Below are 8,409 nucleotides of genomic sequence, written 5' to 3' on the forward strand. Positions count from 1 at the left end.
AAAACTCATGTAGACAAATCCAGGTGTTCTAGTTTCTAAATAACAGTAAGTTAAAAGGAAAGAAAAAGCTTATGGATAAGAAATGGCAATGAAAATAGAACTGGAGGAGAATTTATCTGAGCTGAAAAACTTGGCAAGATCATTGAAAATAGCTACATATACTTACATAATAGATTGTGGTGACATTCTGGAATCAAAAAATAAAGTCCTAAAAGCTTCCATATAGAAAAGAGCAATTACCTAAAAGGAGAAGAGTCAGATTAGTACCAATATCTTCATTTATGATATTGGAAATACAGTAACAATGAAGCAGTATGTGTGGATTTTTTGGGAAAAGAGATGGTAATTATACATTACCATATCCAATCAAATTTCGCTCATTCATGAGAGCAAGAAATTTATATTTTTAGATATGCAAGCTCTCAGAAAGTATCACATGCATACTTCCTTTCTGATAAGAAAAAGAAATTCATCAAAGTACTCTAGCCAAATGAAAATTGCATTAGCATAAAGATCTCAAGATGGCAATATTTTAATATACAAGAAACAGTAGCAATCAATGAGACTAGTGGTAATTCAATTTAAGTAACAGTTGGTAATATGGTCCTCAAATATGTGGGAACTGTTAAGAAAGAATTCTTTAAATAGAAGGGCTATCATGTAAGAAAAATGTGAATAACAATGTAAGAGTAGGTTTAAGAATGTAGGTTCTCAAGCTTAACTGATACTTCTATCACTTTCTAGTTGTTATAATCAAAGACAAATTAATTAATCTCTTGTACCTTAGTTTCCTTCTTAGTACAATGAGATTGAGAATAGCTTCTGCTTCATAGAGATGTTTTGAAAAATAAATTTATATATGTATACTATATATACACACATATATATATAGTATACGTATATGGTTTAGAGGAGTGTTTAGCATATAGTAAAGACTAACAAACATCATCTATTACCATCATTGCTATTACTATTATTGTGTCATTGAGAGGACAGAAACTAAGACTATCTAATCCTTAACACTGCTAGAAAACAGTATAGATTCAAAATTAAATCAAGCAAACTGATAGAAAACCAGAAAGAGTTTATAGAAATTTGAACTCAATGGAAGAGAAGGGGAACAAAGACAACTTGACTAATCCAGCTAATTAACTGAGATGACAAATACAGGACAAGGAGCTTGTTTGGGAATGAATATAAGCTCAATTTGGACACTATGAATTTGAGGTGATATTGGGATTCACTCAGGGTGGCTGGCAAAATATTAAGGAAATATTAGCAAGAATTAGAAGATTATAGTCTCAAACCTTTTGGAAGGCCAAAAGGTTTTAGTGGAACAGACTGAAGGCAGCCAGTTCTTACGTTAGAGTATTAAGTCACAAGGTGAAGATTTAAGGACAATAAAAGCTTCATTCTCCAGTTAAGTCTGTTTACCCACATTCCTTTTGTCTCTGTTTACTCATGTAAACTTTGTGCTGGATGGTCCTCTCAGAGGGAGGTCAAAGGGGAATTACCCATTAATGTTTACTCTAGGTCCCCAGAACCAAAAGCTTTTATCATTCACAAAACCACTCTTTTAACCATGTTAGTTATCCACAAGCATGTTGACTTAGAACTTCAGTTATTAACTCTAGACTGAATAAATGTGAGGAGGTACAAGGAGTCATGGCTGGTTAACTGTAATTGCCCTCTGAAAGCAGTTGAGGACCATCCTTAGCCAGCTCAAATCACTGTACTAGGTGTGAGAGTATATTCATTCATTCATCAATGAGTCAAGGTCTGCAGGACAGACCTCTGCAGGTGGTGATCAATGTCTCAGCTAGTGACCCCAACATGATTAATGTCTCAGGGTACTTCTTAGACAATCAACTGGATATATGGAACCCAACCTGAGGGAGATTTGGGCTGGGGACATATATTTTTTTAAATGAAAGCATGGGAAGATTTCAAGAAAGAGGATTAGTGTGATGTGTGGCTGAAAGGTATGATGATATAGTTTGATTTGGCCATGAAGAGACCATTGGCAACTTAGAACAAGCCTGATCATCACAGACTAAAGAGGTGATTGATGCCCTGGCCACATGGAGAATCAGATGGCTAAAATGAATCATCCTGCCTGATAAATGCTATACTTAGGGAAGAGTATCTCTGTCTCTGCTGAGAAATAAACCTTCACACATGAAATGGTATTCTAGGAATAGGATTAGGCCATGAGGCAAATAGGAAGTCATTATTTAATTCATTCCACAAATATCTATTGAACACCTATGTGCCAGAGGCTGTGCTAGACTCTGGGATACAGTGGGTAGAACACACCTTCCCTGCCCCCATTGGGTATTAAGGTCTATAGTTATGGGGAAATGAAGTCTTTTCCTCAACCTACAACAGAGAGAAGTTTCCTTCCAAACATTAAATTAACAAGATAAACACTGGAATTTAAGAAGGCTCTAACTTCTTTTTTTCCCCCTGTCAGAGAAAAATATTCATTTATTTTTATCAGCATTCACTATGTCCTGGGATATAAGACTGTCGAATATATTACTTGTGTCTCCAAATCCTGTGCATTTCAGGAAAAGGGACATTTCTTATGAAGATTCCTCCCCCTCTCTTTACCCCATTCACCTCAAATCAATCTTAGGAGATTGGGTAAGGGATTATCTTTGTGGTAGTCCTTGTGAATGTCATAGATTCAAACTCCATAGTTATCAATTGTGTAGTGACAACAATTTCCTGTTTGTGTGACTTCACATTCTCATATGATTGTGCTGGATTCCCCACTGCAGTAATAGAACAGTGACGATTTCTCATCCATTGCCTCAAGTGAGTATTGGAAGCCTGGAAATTCAGAATTCTAGATATAAGTTCTGAAGATGCAGGACTAGGAACTGGAGCAAAGAAACCTTTACTCAAAAATGCAGGGGGGCAGAGGGCACCAAAACCAAAGGCATACACAAAGCCCAGGTGGGAACTCTGAAGACAGCTAGAATAGCTGGCCTAAATTTGGGGTATGGGCACAGGAAACAAAAATCAGGGATGATGAAAGCAAGAGCAATAGGCACCAAAACGTTGATGATTGCAATATGCGACTGCTTACATTTAAATTAGGATCAGATAGGAAGAGTTTCTGAGGCCTGTTGAAAATACATATGATCACCATAAGAATGAAGCAATTTTCTTGGTGTGTTAAGTTAGAGAAGGTCTGTGTCAGTTATAGAAATGAGAACATAAATTTGTGCTAGCTCCAATATGCTTCCCTTAGAATCAGCCCACTTTAGTTTTCTGGAAAATTATTACTATTGGCTGCAGTATATTCCAGTGAATAGATACATTATTGTGAACATAACCATTCCCTTATTGTTGAAAATTTATGTCATTTCCATTTTTCACTAATAATACACTGTGATTAACATCTTTGTACATGCATTCATGTTTGCATTAACTATTACAGTGTGTCCTCAGGATAGATACAGCTGCAGAATTTTAAGAAGAAGTGTAACTTAATCAGATCTGTATCTTAGAAAGACAGTTTCAATGACAGGGAAAAAGAATTGGAAACAGAAAGACCAAACAGGAGACTATTAGCAATAACCCAGGTAAAAATTGTAATTGCTGAACTCAAATTGGTTGTGTCAATGACTATTGAAGGAAGAACTGATATAATAAATGTCGGAGCAGATATAGTCAGGAGAGAAAGGAAGAACTCGGGTAATTCCTTGGTTTCTAGGAGGTAAACCTGTTAAATTGAAGATACCTATGAGACATCATGAGAGAGATACTGAATGGCTGGTTGGGATGTACAGCTCTAGTACACAGGAGATTTATAAAGTGGAAGACATCACTGTTATTTGTCTGCATATAAGTGATCATTGAAACTACAATTGCATAGATGCAATTACCCAGGAATATTGTGCAGAGAAAAGAAGTACAAAAAGACCAGAGTCTTGGGAAATCTGAAATAATATGGGCAGAGAGAGAAGATCCTCTATTTATTCAAAGTAGAGGTCAATGATATAGAAAAACCAAAATATGATGTGATTAGATAAATCAACTGAATGAACTTCAGAAATGGAATAACAATGTTTCCTAATCTTAAACAACATCAGTGAGATAAGGATTAGAGAACAATTGGTATCAAACTTTCTTCTGACTCCTAGATTTCTTCCATAGTTCTCATTCTCAAATTGGATAGAATTTGTTTCTTAGTGAATTACTCAGGGAACAATGCATACTTATAAATGTGATGTTTATCATAAGCCTAAATTTCACAAAATCCTAAATAATAGATTTGGTTCTGCTATAATCACTTAGACTGTTATTTTTGTTTATACCATATAATATATACTTATTTATTTTAGAAATGATGTATAAATTTAATCTTTTTAAAGGATTCATCTTTGACCTTTGTGACACCCACAAAAATATTTTGTTTATTACCATTTCTTATCAAGTATTTATTGAATTTATTTACTTGAATCTACAATATAATTGTAAGCACCCAAGAGAGATACTCAATAAATGTTTATTGAATGAATAAATTAATGAGTCATTGCGTCTAAAGTCTTAGTCCTATACTACATAGCCTGGAAGCCTTGCTGCAGCTAGAGGTAATGTGGTATGATTGAATGAGATAGTAAACATAATAGTTAATCACTGACTGCATGCCAGCTGCTGGGACAAGCAATATGTTACATCTATGTATCTACCAGAACCTGCATCTTTATTCATCCTCTTCTTTCTCTCCTATAGATGGGTATCTCCTGTGTCAATCTAAGGCCAGCCCTCTCACTTATGGACTCAGTGATATCCTCAAAAATGTTTAACACCCTACTCTTTTAGGATAAAAAAAGTCCATATTTGTAGTATTTGCCAATTTATGTGGTATAAATAGTCCCACCTCGGCTCTTACAAGCTAACAACATGATGTCACTGAACATGGAGTTGGTAAGAGATGTTAATGACTTGCTCTTGGGAGCCTGTGTGAGTGGGGCTCAAGAACACCAGCAGATGTGCCAGATCCCACTACTTTCCTGTCACCCAAGAATATTGTTTTAGTAATTCTTCCCTCTTGCTACTGAAATAACAATTTCCTTCTCTACTGGAGCTTCCTTATCAGTCTGTGAACATAATATCATTTCTCCTATTGGAAAAAAACCCACAAAAAACATCAAACCCACTTTCTGTCTCCCGTTATTTTGCCATTTTTCTGCTCAGCTTACAGCAAAACTTTTTGAAAGATTGTATATACTTGCTATATATAATTCTTGTCATTCATTGTCTCTCAAACTCAGACTGCTTTCACCATGCCCCCAAAACACTTTCAAGGTCAGTAATGACCTAATGACTGCTAAGTCTAATAACTTAATGTTTAATTTCATATTTAATTCTATTTGAACCAGTACTTAATTTCACATCTAATCTGTAGGACTGGACACTCGACTTTCCACTCCTGGATTCCCTCCATCCTACTTACCACTCCTTGTCATCCTATTTTGGTTCTTCCTCCTCTCCTGATTTCTTAATGCTGTAGTACCTCAGGGTTCAGGTCATGGACTTTGCTTTGTTTATTCTGTATTCTGGGGAGACTTATCTCTCATGGCTTTAAATATCATCTGTAAAAGAAAAGCTCCTAAATTTCTCTCTCTCATTTAGACATCTCCCCTGAACTCCTGACTCACATATCCAACTACTTTTTCAACCTATTTCCTTGAATGTCTAATAGGCATCTGAAATTTATCATGCCCCAAACTGAGCTTCCTCTCCTGCCCAGCCCTCTCTGCTCCACCTGTGCTCTAGACCATCCAGCTACGGGCATCCTTCCCATTGCTCAAGCTCCAACCCTGCAGTCATCACCGACTGCCCTCTCTCATGGTTCATGCTCACCCGTCAGTAAGTCAATCGTTTAATTTCTGTGTTCAGGATATATCTAGAATCTGACTACTTTTCTCCACATTCACTTTGATGATCATCTCCCACTTGGATTAGCTTTCTAACTGGGCTCCACGCTTTCACCCTTGTCTCTCTGCTATTCAATCTCAATGCAGCAGTCAATGCAAATCCTTTGAAATTTAAATGATATCAGGTCCTCCCCCTGCTCAAAACTCTCCAATGGTATTTTCTCTCACTAAGAGTAAGGCCATGATTAAGGCAATGACCAATAACACCTCACATGATCTGGGCCTCTGCCACCCATTGATTTTATCTTTTACCTTCGTTATTGTTATTCTGCTCCAGCCACACTGGTCTCCTTGTCATTCCTGGAACAAGGTTAAAGTTCCTTGAAAACTGAGATTTTTCCATTGGCTGTTCCCCAGGCCTACAGCACTCTTTCCCCAGGTGTTTACCTGGTTTAGTAGAGTACATTTTTCAAGATTGTTGAAATGCCACTTTCTTAGTGGTAGCCACCCAAAACTCACCCCAGAACTCACAGACCTCTTAACTTGCTCTGTGTCACCATAACACTTACACTACACTGTAATGATTACTATTTCCTAGAATTACAAGTTTCTTGAGGACAGGAAATTCTTTTTATTATTTTGTTCATCAGTATGTCCCATTCACTTAATACTTATTGGCTTGTAGCAGGTACTCAATAAATATTTGTTAAGAGCATGAATAATGTCATTTAACTCTCACAACGTTATGAGGAAGGTTTTATCAACTTCTCTATGTTACAAATTAAGAAACTGAAGCTCAGACATGCCCCACATTCAAAGAGATATTAAGCGATGAAGCTCAAATTAAAATGTATTAGTGGGCTGAATGAAACACTAAAAATGACTAATAGAGTCTGAACTTCATTGAAATATGAGCCTTTGATTATAATAGACACAAATTTTTCTCATTACCTTAAGAAAATATTGGTTATACAATACAAAACTTGTGAATAATAATGATTTCTTCCAAGGGATAGGGTGGTTGTAAAAAATGTATTCCAGTGATTTTAAATAGGCGAGACCACTCAGTTTCCTTATATTACAAATTAATAAAGTAATCTTAGTAAATTATACATGTCTTTTAGAGTATTCCTTGGTTAATAGGTATATTTAGGTAGAGAAATATCCTCTTTTGAAACTGAAGGTTGAAAGAAGGTGTCTGTTGTTAGAAGGTATTGTCCTGGACTAATATACCTCTAAAATGTGAGGGCACATGTCAGGGTACACATAGGACCAAACACTTAATATGAGCTCTATCCCCTTAGTGAAATACTACTCCTCTGACTGTCAGATGTCCAGATACTTGAGGCAATGGAAAAAGAAAATTAACAGTGACAGTCAGAGATCTCAAACTTTGAGAGAGAATAGATATGGATGTGACATGGTAAAAGCCCCATAAAACTGCATACCTCAACCATACCTTGGCTTTCTATTGAAACTGCTCTCTGTAACCCAAATGTGACAGGCAAGCAGTCCAAACCCATGCCATCTTGGCCTTTGTGACTTAATTAAGGACTGTAATTTCCACCCTACCCAGACAATGTGTAAACAAATGCTAATCTTGACTTTTGTGAACCACTTAAGTAACAATCAGAATGTCAACAGTCCCCTGGCCCTCAGAGTGTCCAGAGCCCCTCACCCTCATCTCCGCCCAGGAGGTGATTTACAGAATCCACTAGCCCTCAGAACATCTGAAGCCTCTCACCCCCACCCCTGCCCCTCACCCTCACTCCCCAGGTGGTTTTACGGGTGTAAAAGGTCTTGACCTTTCGGGGCCACGGGTTGGAGAGACTCAAGTCCTCCGTGGCCACCGGCAATAAAGACCCTGCAATTTGGCATACTTTTGTCTTGGTGTTGACTTTCTATGCTCAGGCCAGTACAACGTGTACATTGTACCCAAAGGGCAAAGGGCAAACCAAGGTTCAGGGGTGGGAAAGTTCAGGGCTTTGCTCATGGAATGGGAAAACATGTAATATAAAATGAGCTAGAGAGAAAAACTGGGAAAAACTTGGAAGACAATGACAGTGATGCTAAGCTGTTTCTATAGCAATGGGAAACCTTAAGGGTCTTAAAACATGTGATATGTATGTCATAATGTGTGTGTGTGTGTGTAAGTGTGTGTGATTATAATTGTAGACATTCAAAAAAGAGGACAGGAGGCTAGACTATAAAATCTGTCTGCCTCTAAAATGACTTTATTTACTTATTCATTCTGCACGTTAGTTCAAAAAATGAATTTAAGACATAGCTGGTCAATAGGCTATTGCAGCCTCTCGGAATGAGAAAAGCAAATGCTGAGCTACATTATAGGAAAGAAGGCAGAAACACTTGAAGCCAATGGGAACAGAAATCAAGGAACTTAAAACATACATGCACATACAAAAAGATATTACACTATTGCATTGCTAGAATGGAGGGCTTGTTATATTATAAGCTACCATAATATGTATTGATGGTTCTGGTACATGCAGACTTC

Source organism: Aotus nancymaae, unplaced genomic scaffold, assembly GCF_030222135.1.
Source record: "Aotus nancymaae isolate 86718 unplaced genomic scaffold, 86718_ANA_hifiasm-v0.15.2.pri h1tg000059l, whole genome shotgun sequence".
NCBI classification, from domain to species: domain Eukaryota; kingdom Metazoa; phylum Chordata; class Mammalia; order Primates; family Aotidae; genus Aotus; species Aotus nancymaae.